The following is a 21,155-nucleotide window of genomic DNA, read 5'->3' as shown; positions in this document are numbered from 1 at the left end:
CCTGAGGCAATGTTACAACTGCCTCATGTACACAGAAAACCCTCTCCTCCTACCACAAAACACTAACATATGCGAAAGATGCAATTATACAGCTAAACTGGAAGCTAAGCTGTCTCCACCCAAGACTGAAACAGACAGTCAATAGGAGAAGGTTAACACTTGCACCACAACTCCAGCCGCACACAGACCTACTAAAACAGCACTGGCAAAAAATACACATAAATACACAAAATCATACTCGGAGGCTCTAAATAAAAACCTGCAAAAGCATCAGAGACCTCCAAAGCAGACACCCAAACAACCCGCACTTTCTGTCACAAACCAGACAACACATAAAACACAAAATCAGTGTGCCGCACAATCACAGCCCTTAAGACGAAATAACATACCTAACACACTAGTAATAGGTGACTCTATAGTCAGGCACACTGATGTCCCACTCACTAGACTGGATAAGCAGAAGGTTACTGTTAGCTGCCTGTCGGGAGCCAGAATCCACCACATAACACAAGCACTCAGGTCACATCAGAACTAGTACAAATATGACTCTGTCATTGTTCATGTTGGTGTGAATGACCTGAGACGTACCTCCCTGGACTACATGAAAAGAGGCATGGAAGAGCTCTCTGATCATGTAGCCTAGGTTGATATGACCCTGACTCTGAGTAGCATCTTGCTCTCACTAAGGATGATACCTCAGTATAAAGAAAAAATGATAAATTTTAACAAATGGCTAAGCTTCTGGTGTCATTCAAAGGGGATCCAGTGTCTGTCAACCTAGGACGACATGCTCGACAAGCCGCGTTGCTTCACAAGAGATGGCTTGTACCTGTCCCCCCTAGGCTTTCAAATACTGGCCAAGGCTCTTGCTGCTCCCATAGTGCCTTTTTTAGGCAAGGCTCAAAAGTCAAACACACCTCCGTAAACAGCACAATTAACAAAAAACTGAGGGTTATGCTACTAAACACCAGGAGTTTAAATCTCAAAATGCATGCGCTCGAAGCACTCCTCAGTATGGAGAACGTTAACATCTGTGCAGTAACTGAAACCTGGTTCAAGGCTCCAGAGAGCACCCCAGCACTACCAGGTTACAACTCATACCACACGCTTCGGCCACAGAACACGGACCAAAACACAAAAGGAGGGGGTATATCCATATTCATCAAGGATACCTACACCTCCAGGTTAGTGGCGCAGCATGATACCTCTGAGATCATCCATGTGCAACTAACATCAGGCAAATCTGCAAGGCAAATTGTGGCCTGCTACAGACCACCCTCCATGATCCAGGACCACCACTCCACCTTTCTGGAGACAATGGAAAACATGAAGGTCCTACCAAACACCCTGATATTGGGCAATTTCAATTACCCTACCATTCACTGGGAAAACTACTCGAGTACAAATTCCAAGGCTCAGCGCTTCTTGGAATTCATCAACTCAAATGCCCTGGATCAGCTGGTAAACTCCCCTACCAGAGGTGAAAACATATAGGTTCATAGGTAGGTACTAGGCTATCGGCCCAAGGGCCTATGTAAGCCTAGCCAGCAAGGTTCCATAGCTTATGCCACCCAAGAAAGCTATTTTCCTGTGCCACTGTCCAGCAGAGACACAGAAGTGATCCCCAGGGTGTATTTCCTATTTCCCATTCACTCATCAAGATTTTTCTTGAAGAGTGCTAATGAAGAACTTTGCTTGGCATAGATGGATAGCTTGTTCCAGAGTATAGGAAGTCTCTGGGACAGGAATCTATCCCTCCAGTGTGTCCTGTTTATTGTGGTGACAAGGTTTAGGTCCCTACAGTGTGTAGCTTGGAGGGATTGGGATTTCTTTAGGTGTAGCATGTCCAACAGCTCTGGGTTTGACATAGCTTTATATGTTAGGCAGAGATCACCTCGGAGTAGGCGATATGCTATGGAGTAAAGCTGGAGTTTTTGAGGCAGTCAGTGTAGGGCATTTGTTTGAGGCCAGTAATCCTCTTTGTGAGGTACTTCTGTGGCCTTTCCAGCTGCTGCAGATGTCTTGTGAGGTACATTCCAAAAGGGGCGTTGTACTCTATAATGGGTCTAATGAGTGATGAGTAGAGGGGAACAATGACCTCTTTTTTCCTGGATGAGAACCCTTTTATGATGAGGTGTGCCACGTAGAAGGACTTTCTGACTACTGTGGCAATGTGACTATCATAGGAGAGACTACTGTCCACCTGGGTCCCAAGTTCTCTTATCATACATTCGGTGTTAAGTAGATTGCTGCCTATGTGGTAGTTCATAGGTACAGAGTTTTTACCAAAGGGGATGACACTGCACTTTTTGGTATTGAGCTTAAGGCCATGGCTCTGACACCAGGCATCTGTCTCAGTGAGGCCCTTCTGTAGGATGCCCACATCATTTGGGAACTTGACTATGGCTCCTAGTTTGCAGTCATCTGCGAACTTCGTTAGCCAGAGGCCTTCTGTGTTAGCCTGTACTTCAGAGAAGTAGATACCAAACAGGAGAGGTCCCAGGACGGAACCCTGTGGTACTCCACTTGTCACATCTTTGAGGTCAGATTTGGAGTCTGCAACTTTAACAGTGTAGGTTATGTCAGTGAGCCAGTTGACAACCCATCTTATGACGTAGGGATTTATACCTAGTTTAGTGAGTTTAGCTATAATTCCAGAATGGGGGATGGTATCGAAAGCCTTGGTGAGGTCAAAATAGGCTGTGTGAACCACCATACCCTCATCCATGGCTTTGGTGACTGCCTCAAAGAAGTCGATCAGGTTCAGGAGGCATGATCTGTCTTTCACAAACCCGAACTGGGTGGGATCCAGAGTTTGGAGATATTGGACCTGGTCATCACCAACATGGGTGACAGATGTTCCACACTGGAGGTCAACCCGTCACTGGTTAGATCAGACCATAAACTAATCACTCTGGATGTCCACACTCCACCACCACCCCCATCTAAGGAAACTACAGTAAAAAAATTTTCTAAAGCAAACTTCGTCTTACTTAAGACAGAGGTGATAAGTTTCACAGCCCCCACGCTAAAGAATAATGCTGCCCAAGATGCATAAACCTTTACAAATGCACTCTATGAGCACCTACAAGGATGCATGGATCATGCCATCCCTAGCAAAACCAAGACTCACTGCTCTAAGAGAAGGAAACCAGTTTGGTGGACCTCTGCAATAAACAGGCTATACAATAGAAGGAGGAAACTAGTTCAGAAAAAAAGCAAATCCCAAGAAGGAAAGACATCCTTGATCAGTATCAGTAAGAAACTGAGGTCCCTCATGAAATCATTCAAGGCTAACTTCAAAAGAAAAATAGCCAAGGATTCAAAAGATAACCACAAAGCCTTCTTTAGCTATGTTAAGAATCTAAGTGGCAACTCACAGATATGCACTGAACTAGTGCAAAATAGCACAAAATATACTGAACCTACTGATATTGCCAACATCCTGGCAGATAGATTCAGTGCAAACTTCACCCCCCCCCCCCACATCCAAAAGGGCCCACAACAATACCGGAAAAGTGTAGTGTTGCAAAAATTGCAGATGCACAGGTGAAAACAGCCCTTTCAAAAGCCAAAAATACAGTGTCAATAGAACCAGATGGTGTCCCAGGCTGCGTCTTGCACGAACTAACCCCCCACCTAAACACGCTGTTCAACCTCAGCCTCTCCACAGGCTACATGCCCATAGAATGGTGCACAGCAGCGGTTATTCCTCTCCACAAAGGAGTGGCCACAACTGACTCTGGTAACTATCTCCCCATAAGCCTGACTAGCCTGGTCTGCAAGGCTATGGAGTGCATCATCATGGAACTCATTAACAAAGACATTGGGAAACTCCAAACACTTCACCCAACCCAGTTTGGCTTTGTTAAGGGCAGATCATGCCTACTAAACCTGGTTGACTTCTTTGAGACAGTCACCAAGGCCATAGATGAGGGAAAGGTGGTTTACACAGCCTACCTTGACCTAGCCAAGGCTTTCGACACCATTCCCCACTCAGGCATTACAGAAAAACTCACCAGCCTGAACATAAACCCCTACGTCATGAGATGGGTTGCCAACTGGCTTACAGTCAGAACTCACATGGTAATAATAGCGGGCTCCAGGTCCGACTCTAAACCAGTCACAAGTGGTGTCCCACAAGGCTCAGTCCTGGGACCCCTACTGTTTGGCATATACTTCTCAGAAGTACAGGTAAACACAGGAGGACTATGGCTAACCAAGTTCGCCGATGACTGCAAACTGGGAGCCATAATTGACTCTCTGGCTGACACGGACATCCTCCAAAAGGGCCTTACTGAGACAGACACCTGGCATCAAAGTCATGGCCTTAAGCTAAATGCTAAGAAATGCATAGTCATCCCGTTTGGGAAAAACAAAACACTCATGAATTACCACATAGGTGGCAGCCCCCTTAATACAGAAGAGGCAATAAGAGATCTGGGGACCCAGGTAGATAGTAATCTCTCCTTTGACAATCATATTGCCAAAGTAGTTAGGAAATCCTTCTATGTGGCCCATCTAATTACTAAAGGGTTCGCATCTAGAAATAAAGAGGTTATAGTGCCCCTCTACTCGTCACTCATTAGACCCATCATAGAGTACAATGCCCCATTTGGGATGTACCTCACAAGACACTTCCAACAGCTGGAAAGACCACAAAAGTACCTCACCAAGAGGATTACTGATCTCAAACATATGTCCTATGCAGCCCGACTGAAAAAACTCCGGCTGTACTCAGTGGCATATCGCTTACTCAGAGGTGATCTCTGCCTGACTTACAAAGCCATGTCCAACTCAGAATTGATGGACATGCTCCACCTAAAGAAATCCAAGTCACTGAGAGCCACACGCTCTAGTGAGCTAAACCTCGCCACAACAATAAATAGAACATGCTGGAGGGATAGATTCCTGTCACAGAGACTCCCCATGCTTTGGAACAAAATTCCAAATTACATCAGGCAGAGCCCCTCACTAACACTCTTCAAGAGAAACCTTAACGAGTGGATGGGTAACAGAAAATACACCCCTGGGATCACTTTATTGGCTCTGCTTGACAGAGGATCAGTTAATTAATCAATGGGGCGGCGAAAGCCGACACACTGGCTAGGCTTATAAATGCCCTCAGGCAGATAGCCTACTACCTACCTATGAACCTATAATAAGAGCAGTGAATATAGGGGGACTTTTCACAAAGTGGACAGTACTATACATGACATCAAGATTAGAAAAAACAAAAAAAATGCTCTGTGATAAGAGTATGAGCAGGGGAAAGCTTAGCCTTTACTCCCTTTTTTGGTAAAAGTAGCTTGCCTGAAACTAGAGCACTGAGGGAATATATGTAGAGGTGGGTAATCATCACAATCCAATATCTAGAGAAGAGGCCCCAGATTATTTAGGTTAACCTGAGCTAAATCATGATGCAGCCCCCCCCCCCCATCCCAGGAGATCAAAACAGTTAAGGCAACAGAGGTGTGGGAACCAAGAACAGAACAACCATACCCCAGTGAATGCGTATAGGAGTAACAACTGAGGAAGGAGAGGGAGGGGAGTGCAGGGGAACAGATTCAACAGATAAATGATCAGTGTTTCATTATTTCTAATACCAGACAAGATTTTAAGGTGTACAACTATAGTGATATTCATGTTGATAAAACTTGGGTCAGCTTGTTTGAAAAGGGACTTAACGTTTGTCCCAGTGAGAAAAAGCAAAACTCAAGGATGTCCTTGTTGACCTGTGATTATTTGCTCACAAATTGTACTTATTTATTTATTTATATTTATTTATTTACAGTTGGCTTACCAGGATAGTCCATTGGGCCAAAATAACCCGTCTTCAATGGAGTCCTGGGGAGAAAAGCTCCAAAAACAATTAACAAGGTTACAATGAGGTATTTAGTTTCAATTATACAATTCCTATGGACGTGGAAATACAGTAGACTAGTGTACAAACATATACAAATATTACAATCTTGTATCGCTGAAAACAATTTACAATATAGAAACTGAGAGGCTTTTACAACTTAGGGTGGGTTACACTGGAGATATCTTTCATACATTCAGGATGAGTAGCTTAATACAATCAAGAGAAAGGTATATGAGCTGACATAGAACCTTTCAATATAGAAACAGAGAACCTTTTCTATCAGAGGGTATATTTACACTAAGGTACCTTTAAGTATTCAGAAAAAGCTAATACAAGCAAGAGCAAGATCTATGAGTTTAGGAGAGTAAGTAGAAATTCCCATTACGAATAGGGGAGGAGAAATGAAAATTCTCAGTATGAGGAGATTATGTTGGGTGGGAGCAGGAGCATTCCAAGTGGGAAATTAGGTGTGAGTGAAGGGATTTTTTGAATGAGAAGTTATTTGTGATGGTACGAATGGATGGGGGTAAGGAGTTCCAGAGACGAGCAAGACTGTAGGATAAGAGATTTTTTCCAGGGGGACGAATTAGTTTATACAGTTCAATTAAGTTTTGGTTGTTAGATCTTAGAATTCTATCAGGGAGGTGCATTTTGAAGGTAGAGGAAAGGGATGGGCAGAGGGAGGGATTGAAGATGAGTTTGTGTGCAAGAGTCAGTTGGACGTAGGTGAGGTGATTGGGTAGTTCTAACCATTTTATTTTCTGGAGAGCTGAACAGTGGTGTGAGGAGGACTTATGGGAGGTAGCAAACTTGACAATTTTGTTATAGCAAGAGGAGAGTTGTGTTTTGAGAGAAGATTGTAGGTTAGTTAGAAGTGGGGCTCCATAGAGGAGGGATGGGATGAGAAATGTGATAGATAGGGTGAGTTTGGTGGAGGGTGTAAGATAATGATTCTGTCTGTAGAACATGCCGAGTTTTTGGTGGGTTTTTTTTATATTTAGTTGAAGATGGGAATTGAATTTAAGCTGACTATCAATTTGGACCCCAAGTAATTTGGCCTCAGATACCAGTTCTAAGGGTGTATTGTTGTGATTAGTAATAGTGAAATTACTTGGATTGAAAAAGGTAGCTTTAGAGGTGGTGAATACCATTACTTTGGTTTTGGAGGCATTGAGTACAAGGTGATTTGTTTTCATCCCATTGTTCGGTGGTTGTGAATGCATCTTGAGTAAGCTTTAGCAGTGTGGGGATGGAGGTAGCAGAGCAGATTATAGTTGAATCATCTGCGAATTGGATAATTTTAGTTGAAGGGATAGAATTATGGAAATCGTTTATGAATATATTGAAAAGCAGGGGGCCCAGTATAGATCCTTGGGGAACACCGGTTGGGGTGTTGATGAAAGGGGAGGTGGCTTTTTTTCATCTCACTGCCTGATATCTATTGGATAAGTAGCTAGTGAACCAGTTCAGAGAAGAGGGTGACAAGTTAAGCTTGGAGAGTTTAGTTAGTAATAAATTGTGGGAGATAGTATCAAAGGCTTTAGAGAGGTCTAGTAGGAGGGTAGAGACAATGAGTCCTGTGTCCCGGGCTTTGTTCACAGCTTCCAAGAAGGAGAGTAGGGTGGTCATAGTACTGTGTCTTGGTCTGAAACCATGTTGTGTTGGAGTTAGTAGGTTATTGTCTAAGAGGTATGGTAGGAGTTGTAGGTGAATACACTTTTCTAAAAGTTTAGAGATAGGAGATAGAATAGCGATGGGACGGAAATTAGTAATATTGTTATTGATGCCTCCTTTGTGCAATGGAACAACAAAAGCCTTTTTCCAGATTTGGGGTACCGAGTTTTCTTGAATGGAATGGTTGATTAAAATGCTGATGGGGTAGGCAATGGCTTCAGCAGCTATACTGAGAAAGTAAGAAGGAATGTTATCAGGGGCATTAGAGCATGGTTTTAGTTTCTGCAGTAGTTTTTTTATGGTGGATGTACTTGAGTCTATATTTTAATAAATCAGGGTCAGAGGTCATCCTACGGATGAATCTATGTAGAAAGCCTAATGTGTTCAACTCCCCTTTACACCCTATCATTTTGACTTTTGAAAGAATTTTGTATGACATCAGGAGGATTATTAAATCTAAATGAAACATTTCTTATTTACAAAATTTAAGTGTTGATGAATGCGAATTTTTACAAGTGTCATTAACAACAGAAAAATCAGGTTACTGAAACCTTTTAAAGGTGGGGGTTGGTGGTAATGAATGTGAATGATTACATTAACAAAATGCTATTTTTGGTTTATGGTGACTCATACAAGGAAGTGTCCCTGAATGAGAAAAAATATAGCATATAGGAGAATAGATTCATGTTTAGAAAAACAGCTGCTGGATGATTGTTTGAGGAAGACTTTGCTATCCCTAAAATCTACAAAAATATGGTGAACCCTTCTTTACAACTATTTGTAGATGCAAAATGTTCTAAGACCTTTTGTAGTGCACATTATATTGACCTACAGTTGAAGGAGGTGGTGAGGGCAATACAGCATATATATAAAGATTCAGGGATTTTTTATCTCAGGTATCAAGTGAATTATACAATGATGATCTAATATTTGTTACTGAAGATGTGCATTATCTTTTTTCTGTCATCCCAAATGAGACTGGTCTCGAATGGTTTTATGAGCATTTATGTTTTAAAGCTAAATTTGACCATGTGAAGGTAAAGACTTTAACTGGCCTGATGAATTTGGGGTTGCAAAATAATTTTATAGTGTTTGAAGGGCAGTTGTTTAGATAGAGTAATAGGGCTGACATGGAGGCATCCTGTGCTCCAACTTTTGCCAATAGTATTATGACATATTGGGAAGAAAATTATGTTTTTCCCTCACAATACAGGCAGTGTTGGTCCTTGTATACAAGATTCTTGGAAGACATTGTGATTTTTTGGACTGATACATCATTTATAGAGAATGGTATCTCAAGACAGTAGGTTTAAAACTGAAAGTGACATGTTAAAAACAATGTAAAGCAAAAATAGAGATAACAGCTCCCAACAGAGTAAACACCTCCCGGCTTGAAGATAAAAATGAAAAACAGATGCTAAATAAGTAACCTGAGAAGTGACCACGGAACCATTCAAATGCCAGGGTATTCTTGTCTCCAGACAATGATGTAAGTTTAAAAATCCAAAATGAAAAACTACTGAGCGTAATACCAGCGTTTTAAAATAAAACGGAAAATGTTTTATTAAAGCATGCTACAGGTAAGCACTTTCACAAAGGCTTCATCAGACCGTTAAAATTCCAAAGCATTCAATTAAAGATTTATATATACTAATTAATCACATGTAGTGTCATCTGATTAAACCAATTTAACATTTAAAGTTACATCCTAGTCTTCGAGCTAATGAACTTTCCAACTTTCAAAAATACATTCCATCTAGCACAATATACTAACAATTGGCTGCAATATATAAACTTGTATCCCACTATCTATGCATATAAAAAACATCTTAAATATTCGCAAATAAAAAGCAAGTTGATTATTATATAGAACACATGAATACGTCCTATATCTACATGATATAAACACTGCATCCAATATTGTGCATTTATAAAAACTATCCCTTTGTCAATAGCCTCACAACACTTGCAGTCAAAATCAACCACATAAAATGGTCATGGTATACAAATGTCATAAACCTGTAATGATCATTAAGAATTGAACCTTGGCATAAACCTAAAAAATGCAACAGGCAGCACTGTAACAAATCTGAAATGCTGTAAATTGTCGGATAGATAATCTATCTGCCTGATGTTTAAAGTTCACACAGTGCGTTAGTCAAATGCAGCAATAAGCCACATACTTCCATCCTTAAAAGTGTATTTCTATATAAAACGGGTTAGCATTCGCTGTTATACCTACAAATATTGAATAATCATGTTAACAAATTATTATGACGTGACATAATATAATGTATTAAAATAATGAATATTGAGGTGGCCTGCTTGTCTATTTAAAAAACAGTTACAATAAAATAAGTTATCAGACAAACATTGAAGCTTAGCTTACAACACGTGCAAGTTTTCTGTAATGTATTAACCATACAGAATAGCGGACAAACCGAAAAATTCAATATATCACTTCTAAAGCTAGATTATCCATCAGGTTTAATGCTTCCACTCACACAACGGCAAGCGCAATGTTATAAAGCTGAATAGCTACAATCATACATTATGCACTTGTAACTAAAGATGGATGAACTAATAATCAGCCCAGACTTACTGGGCTGATAAGACAATGGCCATAATGTAAACGTACCACTGGTCTAGGTACCTGTAATGATGTCATATAGAATATATATACATCTAATACAATATATCATTACTAAAACTTGATTATCCACCGGGTATTAATGCTCCCACTCATACTAACAGCAAGAGCACTATTATAAAACTAGAAGGTTACATTCATACGTTATACACTTGTGACTAGAAATGAATAAATTAACAATCAGCCAAGACCTACTGGGCAGATAAGAAAATAGCTATAATATAATGGTGTCTCTAATCTAAATACCTATAATGATGTCCTATGAAATATGTGTTTAAGACAATGAAGACAGAGATATGAATAAAAATATTAGCAGATTATGATCATGGTTTTCAGAATACTTATAAGGTTACTTTGCCATGAGGCGTCTGGCTTTTAAAATAGGTTTAATAGAGGCTCGTTCATTCAGCCCTTTACCTTTATCTGCCCTCAGTCTCATGATCCAGTTAATCTCTTTAGTTTCTGTGTGATTCCGTATGTTACCCTCTCTAATGGAGGGTTGAATAAAATCAATAGCCATAAAGGTGAAAGTATGATCCTGACCCTTGGATGCAACATGTTTTGCCAAGGCATTTGTTAAATGCCGAATCCTGATGGTATATAAGTGTTCGCGTATTCTTGTGGGAAAGGAGCTGTCTGTTTTGCCAACATAAAAGCATTTGCATTGCTGGCAGGTAGCTAAATAAACTATGTGGCATGTGCTGCAGTCTGCTGAGACATGGAATCTAAAGTTTTGACCTGTATCTGGGTGTGTAAAACTATTTCCTGTCTCAATAGAGAAACAATAATTGCAACTGCCACATGGGTTAGTGCCATTAAATGACCTTATAGTGGCCTTAGCTCTCTTATTACACAATAATCTTCTAAGATTGGGCTTATTTTTGTATAAGAAACATGGTTTCTCACCTACAATATTTAAAATGTCATCATCCATGGTAACGATACGCCAATGTTAAAAACAATGTTTGTGGTGCAGGGTTATCCTTCATTCTTAATAAATGAGATTCAGAATGAGGTAGCATCCAGAAAAGCTAAAGGGGACATCGCCCCAATACTTGGAACAGGTGGCGCTTTGGTATTGAGAGAGAACTTTCGGGCTGGTATCAACAAGTTTGCAAAGGCTATGAATTGACATATAGCATTGATTTCAGTGACATTAAGGCTAGTATTTTTAGAAATTGGATAATTTTCACCACCAATCAGGAAATGGTGAAAAGGGGTATATGAGGTTCCTAAGGTAGTATATAAGAACAACACCTGCTTTGAGGCTCTTATTGAAAATAATAGGGGTTCCAGTGGAATTATGAACAAGTGTGGACTATGTGGCCAATGTAAAGTGATTTTGGAGGGATCCATATTTACTGTTCTGGGCTACAGGAAATTTAAACTTAAGTACAAGTTTTTTGCTACAGTAAAGGAGTGGTTTACGCAGTACAATGTCAGCAATGCCCCACTGTTTACATTGGAAAGACTATGTAACCTTTTAGATTGAGAATTTATCGACAATTGTATGATATAAATAAAAAGAACAGCATAATGCACTTTACAGACATCTTAGTGTTAAAAGTAAGCAAAATTTCAAGTTTTATGCCATCAACCAGGTGAATCTTGGGTCTCATGGTGTCCTATAAATGATGCTCTTGAGTTGGCAGAATTGAAATGGCAACTCAGAGCTAATTTCTTTGTGGAACCAGGTCTTAATGATTTGGTCTCTATTTCAGGTTCCTATCAGATAGTCGAACTTCTGCAAGTTCGAACCTCATATGGTCGAGACCATAAGTTTGAATTTGCAGAAGTCTGAGCATTTCAGTGGAAATCTCCGTAAGGAGAGGTTTCCATTTTGTTCAATGTGGTGCGATGGGGCTGGTATATTTAAGTAACAGGGGGATGTGAGGCTGCAGCCCCCCACATGGGGGGTGCAGGGGGGATTGCCCCCCTACTTACAACAGTTTATTTTGTTTTTTTTTTTTGTTTTTTATCCATAGTCAAAGTTTTTTAACTTCGAACAGGATGGTTCGAACATTCCATGTTCAAAGTAATTAAACTTCGACTGTGATATAGACCCTCTATTTCTAGTGTTTTAAGGTTCAAAGCAGGTTGTTTTATATAGCTGAATTTGTTATGCTTAAACTAATGTTTGGAATTATTAATTTATGTTGTATTAAATTTGTATTTGGTTTTACAAAAACATTTTTAGGACATTTATCCTGCAATTTTTTATGATATGATGGATTTGTGCACATTTTTGTTGTTGTCAGATTTTTATACTTAGATTTTTTGGGGTATTTTTCACTTTTACATTTTTCAACTTCCCATTTTTAGAAACTTTATGGTGCATTTTATCAATTCAAGTTCTCATTATTTAGAGGCTTTATGGTGCTTAATTATATAGTCGGCTGCGGTGGTGCAGCAGTTAGCATTGTCGCCTCACAGCAAGAGGCTCTCCGGTTTGATTCTCGGCTGAAGTGCCTTCTTTGTGGAGTCTGCATGTCCTCCCCACAATTGACTGAAATTTTAGAGACATGCAGGTAGGTGCGTACATGTGTGGGTGTGCCTTCTCTGAAGGTTGGGCTCCAGGCTGGAAACTCGACACCATAAAAATCACTGCCAATCATAAGCGGACCAGAGATCTGCTGTGGCGACCCCTAACTGGGAAAAAACAAAAGATTTTTTACATATGGTACTTAATTATGTAACTGATCATGTGTTTAGCTATACAAGAAGGAAGTGAAGAAGTTGTGAAGAATTCCCATCACTTGAATGAAAGCACTTAACTGTGTTTAATAAAGTGCGGTTATACTGTGCGATCTGCATCTTTTTCTTAGTTTGTTTCAAGTATTGAAAGGAAAATGCTCATTCCTCCATCAAAGGGCTATTATTGCTCTAAAGTCAGGTGTGCAAGGACTCAGTTATCATCTTTTTTTATCTATGAAACGACATGCTTATTTGCATATGGTAAAAACCAAATAAGTCTTGGTGTAAAGCAGTTCACTGCTGCTCAGGTTTATGCAATGGCTAGTTGCTATTGAAGGTGTTATAGATAAGCATTAACAGCTTATTGCTAGTGGTAGAGGAATTGCAGGTGTCATAAAAGGGTCGATATTAAAATCGCGAAACCTCACTTACATGAATGCAGAAACGTCAACACATATATAGCGAACCACAAAAATGGAAATGTCCTGAAGCACGAAATTCAAAATGTTGAATCGTCATAGTTGGCCAAACCCACCGCCCGCTACGTACTACCTACCCAAACAAAATAAATAATCTACACTTCCCCATATCTACACTTCACCCATATATCCCATATCCTAATCAAACATTCACAACACACAAATGTATCTAACTATAAACAAACAACACCCAACTACAGGAAAGGTATAAATTACATATACATTTAGTTACACAACTATATTACTATACATACACTTAACATAACCCTACTTCTAACCCTAAAGTAAAGGTTGCATGTATTACTATGTATGCACTTACCTTAACCCGCACCCTAACCTTAAGGTTCGTAACTATTGCACACTTACTTTAGGGAGCTATACCGGATAAGGGCCAACTATGACAATTTGACGTTTCGAATTTCGTGCTTCAGGACATTCGGTGTTTTTGCAGTTCGCTATATATGTGTCGACATTTCCATATTCACGTAAGTGAGGTTTTGTGATTTTAATATTGACCCGTCATAAAATGGGGCGTATCTGTTTAAAATACTGAGTATAGGTATAACGAATCACATAATGAAATGTTTATAGGTGAAATAATGGGTAAATGGGGGAGTGCTGTGTATATTTATGGGGCACAGATTTGCAAATCATGAAGAAAGCACAGTATTATCTTTAGCATGGATATGGAAACTGAGTTATTCTTGCATTTATGAAGAAGGCTTACTGGTTTTGTATCTGGAAAGCACATTCATAGTCTTGCAAGTTTTCTTTTCTCTTGCCATAATGGTATTTGTGGGTTTTTTTTTTTTTTTTTGGGGTGGGGATCCTACATCTCACCAGTTTGATCAGTTAATTTCAAAAAATTATTACCTGACCAAGGTAGGATCATCCTCAACTTGGAATGGGAAATTAAGGTTAGCAGTAGGAGGAAAACAAGTTAGTACCTTTTCAGCCGATGACAGTGTTGTGAAAAGTGAGTTTAGTCATCTTCTAGTGCAGATATAGAGCATGTGATGGAGTGATGGAGAGGCTAGATAGAGTAGGTGCAATGCAAGGTAGTTAGAGTTGCCAGATAACATAGTAACAGAGTTGAGTCTAGAAAGTAGAAAGAATCAAGTAATAGTTTCATAGGGAGTAGTAGATACATTAGTGCAGTTAGATATCCAATTAGAAATGAGATGATGGTGAAGGGCAGTTTTGAAGTTAGAGAGATGTTGTTCACTGTGTATGGGGGATGGGATGTTGTTCCATAATGTGGCATTGATCCAGGAGTGTAAGAGTTTGCCTGCAGGTAGATTTGGCTTATGAATTTGGAGTAGGTGTTGGTGTTCAGAGCATAGTGGCTTAGGAGGTAAGTAGGGGACAAGTAAGGAACTAAGAGCAGGGCAGTCTAATGGTTGTGGATAAGTTTATGTGAGGTGGTAAGCTGACTAATAGATAATGTGAGAATTTTAGCCATTGTAGTTTCCTTAAGGCTATGCAATGATGGGAGGATTGGCAGTTGCTTGTAGCAAATTTGGCAATTTTGTTGTAGCAAGACTCCAGTTTTAGTTTCAGGGAAGATTGCAAGTTAATTAGCAATGGTGCACCACAAGTTAAAAATGGAAGTAGGTATGTTCTGGCTAGAGCTTGTTTAGTTGGTAAAGAGAGCAACCTGTTATGCCTGTAATGTAGCCGTAATTTTTTGTGAGTTTTATTAATATCTGATTGGATGTGCAAGTTGAATTTTAGGTTCTTGTCTATTATGACTCCTAGTAGTTTGGTGTTGGCTACCAATTTGATTTTTATAGAGTTTACTGAGAATATATTGAAACTTTCTCTTTTGACATTTGTATTTCTTTTGAGGGTAAACAGCATATTTTTTTGGTTTAGAGAGAGATGGTTTTTGTGGAGCTATGTTTTTAGAGAATGCTATTTGGGTCATTTGTTGTAGAGTGGCTGGGTTGGGGGCAGACCAGACTATGAATGAGTCATCTGCTTACTGGACTAAGGAGGTGTGTGAAATGGCTTGGTGGGGATTGTTTATGAATATGTTAAATAAGAGCGGCCCTAAGATTGAGCCTTGTGGAACGCCTGTAGGGTTATGAAGGTAGGGAGAGATAGAGTCTTGCCATTTAACTGCATGTTGCCTATCTGAGAGATAACTTTTAAACCAGTTAAGAAATTTAGAGGAAAGTCCTACAGATGTAAGTTGAGATCGGAGAATGGTATGGGAGATGGTATCTAATGCTTTTGATAGGTCCAGAAAGAGGGCTGATACCATATGGCCTAAGTCACGTGCTTTGTTGATTATATCTAAGAAGAAAATAAGGGCAGTAGATGTACTATGCCCCGGACGAAATCCGTGTTGGGTTGGGGAGAGAATATTGCTATTTAGAAGGTAATGCATGAGTTATTTTTGGACACATTTTTCCAGACTTTTTGAGACAGGGGACAGAATAGCAATGGGGCAAAAGTTTGATATATCTGAGGATGGGCCACCTTTATGAAGTGGGAGGATTATAGCTTTTTTCCAAAGGCAAGGCACATAGGATTACTGGATGGACCTGTTGATAATGATACTAACTGGGTAGGCTACCGAGTATGCAGTAATCTTAAGGAATTTGGTAGGAATATTGTCAGCAAAATTAGAGCAGGGCTTTAGGTTTTGAAGGAGTTTTTTATGGAAGCTGTGGAGATAGTGAAGAGATCGAATACTAGTTGATGGGGTTCCTTGATATAGTTTTGGTTAGGGCTTTTTGGGCTTGAAAGATTATGTGGGAGTAGGGGAGGGGGGTTGGGTGTAGGGATGTGATTGGATGGTATGGCTGTGGAGAAGGAGCTAGTAAGATTGGCTATAGTATCAATGAAATAGGAGTTGAATTTAGAGGCGATAAGGTCAGGTGGCATGTTAGAGTATGGGCAAGGATTAGATCTAGTGCTGGGGTGTAAGAGGTTATTGATAGACCAGAACAGTTTAGGATTATTTTTCCTGTTTGTTTCTAGATTCCAGAAGTATCACTGCTTATCTTTGCAGATATGTTTTTTGGCTTGGTTTCGAAGCTGTTTATAATGGATAAGGTTGGAAGGAATTTTGGATCTGAGCCAGCATTTCCAGGCTTTATCCCTATTTTCCATAATTTCCCTGGTACATTTAGATAGCCATAGAGCATAGTTAGATTTAATTCTCTTGGATCTGGTAGGAGCTAAGCTGTGCAGGATCTTTAGAAATGAATTGTTGAAATAAAGGAGGGCATCATCTAGAGCAAGAGTTTTAATACAGTTCCAATTCTAGCTACCTAAAATACTATTGAAGGTGTGAGGATAAAATTTGGATAGGTCTTGTGTTACCTTGCTATTATGGACTTTTGATAAAGATGAGCATTTCCAAATAGTGAAGGCTGGGAGGTGGTCACTAAGGGAGTTTGCCATAGTGCAGGACAAATGGTATTTGGATGGATCTGAGAACAGAATCCAGTCTAGTATTGAGCCTTTAGTAGTTTTATAGTTAAATCTGGTGACAGTGTTGATTAGCTGTGTGAAGTGATATAAATTAATGCTAGAGTGAGATTGATGGGAGGAAGTAGAGGCCCAGTAGATGTTCATGACACCTAAAATGATAGTTTTATTTTGTATAGTGGAAGAAACCCATGAAAGTATATATTCTAAAACTGGGATGTTGTTTCCTGGAGGAATGTATATAACTATAATACAGAGTTTCTTTGAATCATTAATATCTAAGAATTAGATCAGGATGGGATTAATAAAGGGGCTATATTTAGAGTATTGGGGTAAATTAAGGCAACACCAACTCTTTTTGTGTTGTCTATCAGCCCTGATTGCATTGGAACTGGGAGGGAGAAATTCAGAGTCTTGAATGGAGAGTTTTAACCAAGTTTCTGTAGCAGCTAGGATGTGAGTTCCGTTTTAGGTAAGCCAGGCATGGAACTCTGTTTTGTTACAAATGCTTTGGAAGTTTATAGTGGTTAGGTGAAGATGTTTTATAAGTTTAGAAGAGTTGCATTTTTGAGGTGAAAGTGGAGGATGGGGCCTTGTTCTGGGGTGAATGTCACCTGAACGTATCAGGGAAGAAAAGATGGAGTATAGTCTGTGGGTGGAGTCTGACAGTTTAGAGAGAAGGAGGGGATGGAGTATAGTCTGTGGGTGGAGTCTGACAGTTTAGAGAGAAGGAGGGGATGGAATATAGTCTGTGTGTGGAGTAGTTGGCGTACTATTATTATAATAAAACAGTTGATGTATGGTTTACTTTTATATAAGGTAGAGAATAGTAGCCCCTAAGAAGTTATTACATTAAGGTATATACATCCGAATGTATTTGTAGTATAAGAATAGCTTATAAAAGGTTTTTATATAATACATTTTATATACATATTATTTTATACAAACGTTTTTAATTATTGATTTATTGTAATGAGATGAAACAGTGGAACACAAAGATTTAAGATTGTGTAGACGTAATAACAGCAGGATGCTCAGTGTTACATATAAATAATGGAGCGATGTGACTTTAAGGGATGTCACTAATTTTTGGCGCCAAAAAAGTTATTTAAACACTGTAGCACCTGAATACCTTAGTTCTGAGGAAGCCTACATTATGTAGGTGAAAGTGCTTAACTCTTTGTCAAACTTTGAGGGTTTTTTTTGGAAGTACATTTATTGATGCATTGGTCTGGAATAATTTTTAAACTTTTTTCATCTTAGCGAGTTGTTTTGCAATAAATATTGTCCATCTGGAGCCTGCACTGCGTTTCCTCTGTATTTTCCATTGTTTTACAGAGAAGATAGTGTAGTAGTAGGACTCAACGGAATTTTTCTATTCATTAACACTAATAGGACTGAGCATAGTATTAACACTAATAGGATTGAGTGCAGTATTAACACTAATAGAACTGAGCATAGTATTAACACTAATAGGATTGAGTGTAGCATTAACACTAATAGGACTGAGCATAGTATTAACACTAATAGGATTGAGTGTAGTATTAACACTAATAGGACTGGGCATAGTATTAACACTAATAGGACTGAGCATAGTATTAACACTAATAGGATTGAGTGTAGTATTAACACTAATAGGACTGAGCATAGTATTAACACTAGTAGGACTCAGCATAGTATTAACACTACTAGGACTGAGTGTCGTATTAACACTAATAAGACTGAGCATAGAATTAACACTAATAGGACTGAGTGTGGTATTCTGTAGAAATGATGATGATAAGGGATTATGTGAGCATGTTCCAACCAACTTCTAACCAACTCCTACTCAACCCAAAAAAAACTAAACACCTCCTCTTCCTCCCTAATTCTCTTCAACACCTGAAATCCAGTTTTACTGTATCGTCCATTAACAACACTGCTATCAAGGTTGAGCCCCACCCCAAATTACTAGGGGTCATTATTGACAACCAACTAAAATTTGATCTTCACATACAAAACTGCATAAAGAAGACTTACCAAAAACTTGGCCTTCTCTATAGAAACAAAAAATTCCTCACAAATGAATCCAAACCCTCTCAAGCACAAGTGTATTTACTACCCACTCTTTTTTATGCTGCTCCAATCCTCACTCACCTTCAAACAAATCTGCTGACAAAACTTGAAATTACTTATAATAAAATTGTTCAATTTGCCGCTAATCAACCCTACAGCTCAAACCACTGTCTGTCTCTAAAAAACTTACAGTGACTAGAACTGTGCCATCAACTACTACTGTCTCAACTTCACCTGACTCACTCCATCTTAAACCAGCCACTTTCTTACTCTGCTTTCTCAACTCTCATCTCTCCTTACAAACCAAACCATACACTTTGTAGCTCAGAATAACACCTCATACAGGTCTACAAATCCAACAAAACCATTGACAAACTTCTCTACAATCACTCTGTCACCAATGCATGGAATAAACTGCCCCTATCCTTAAGACTGATCACTAACTCAAATTGTTTGCAATATGGTTGCATGTGACATTTGTATACACCTTGGACAGGTATTTAATCTCTCCATAACCACAGTTATAATGCTCTGCCAGAAAATCTGGATGATCACCACTCCAAGATTCCTGGGCTTTCACTTATGTAAGTTTTATGACTATGATACTTGACAAGTTAGTCTGTACTAAAAAAATGTAATATATCAATAGTTAGGGCCGACTGTGTGTCTCTTAGTGTGGTTTCATAGAAGGTCATATTATTTTTACCACAAACTACAGTGTCACTGATAACACTGCTTAACAAAATTATAACTGTGGAGGGATGTCCATTTATGAATCTTAGACGAGCATGCATTATCAAATTTGTTGTAAAAATTGATTGAATTTGGAGGCAATGTAATAAAATGGAAAACAGTTATCTCACAAGTAGAAGACTAATTCACTCTGGAAATCAGCTTTCTACTTTACAAACTTTCATGGCATACATTCCTTAGGGATTCATTTTTTGGCCTACTCTTCTTCCTTTCTTTTGAAATGATGAGCGCTTGACTCAGCTCACATATTTCAAGATATGTAAAATCGTGCCTTGCTGTATAGTGAATGTTAAACCGTTGTTCTCATATGCTGTACTAATACATTGTATATTGCCTTTCTGTCTGGAGCTTTATTCCTTGGGCCTCCATTGAAAATGGGCTACCTTGACCCAATGGACTTTCCCAGTTAACAAACTGAAATAAATAAATAAATAAATAAATAAATAAATAAAATAAATGTACACCTAACTTCAGTAATTACACTTTATGCAAAAAAGATCATTATACTCATACCTGGGCCAACAATCCACTCTGTTTGTCAGCTGCAGAATGATTACAACACCTTGTCTAATTTGGTAGAAGTATACAAACTCAATAAACATACAGAAAAGTGTATTTATACTTTTTTAAAACGGGGAAAAAATAAAACCTGCAGATACTATCAACATCACTGATCTACTGGTAAACCTGCTATTGAAAGTCCATTCCTATAAATGCTTAAGCATCCAATTCCATTTCTATAAATACTTAAACATCCAATTTGATCCATCTCAATTGTTAAAAGAACATACTGAACTTATAGTAGATAAGGAAACAACCAACTTTAATGCATGGTCCATGGTGTACAATAGGAAGAAATGTTGTAGCACCAAAACGGATGTATTATCTCCCTCATACAATGCTAAATTATAGTTAAAATGATCATCTCTTCTATATCACTTAAAAATAATCCAGATTTCCACTCTAACCCACCCTTCAAAAAGGAATATCATATTTTAATTGCTAAAGGTCAACTGGCTACTTGTAAACAACACAAAGTCATAATCTGCTTGATAACAAGTACTGTTCAAGGCATACATGCAAATAAACATAAGGACCTCTCATTACAACTGTGTGGAACAATCTTTTACACTTCATAGACTAGCTTTTATTTTAGCAATGGGGGAAAAGAGATTTACTAATATATCCCCTGCAAACTGGAGTAACTTGCCTGAAGATATCAGAAATCAAACAGACTATGACAAGTGTTTAAAGAGACTATCAAATGCTTAGGCTATAGAGAGAAAGATTAATAAAGGGACAATAACCAAATCGCCTTCATATCACACCACTTAATGTCTTGCACATAACTACTTAACTAAACAGATTGCAGTTTGAATTCTTCTCTCATAACAATTGCTTCCTCCTCCCTTTCAGTCTACCTAGGTCAATAGCAAATTTGGTTATAAATTGTCTTAAACAAAACATCCTACATACCATACTTTCAATACTCAGGCTATCTTATTTCTTAGTAATATTCTTTCTTATAAATTATTCTAACCAT

The sequence above is a fragment of the Protopterus annectens genome, chromosome 7.part0 (genome assembly GCF_019279795.1).
Source record: "Protopterus annectens isolate FY-2018-M chromosome 7.part0, PAN1.0, whole genome shotgun sequence".
Lineage (NCBI taxonomy): Eukaryota > Metazoa > Chordata > Ceratodontiformes > Protopteridae > Protopterus > Protopterus annectens.
The sequence above is the reverse complement of the archived record's forward strand: the minus strand, read 5'-3'. Positions refer to the sequence as shown.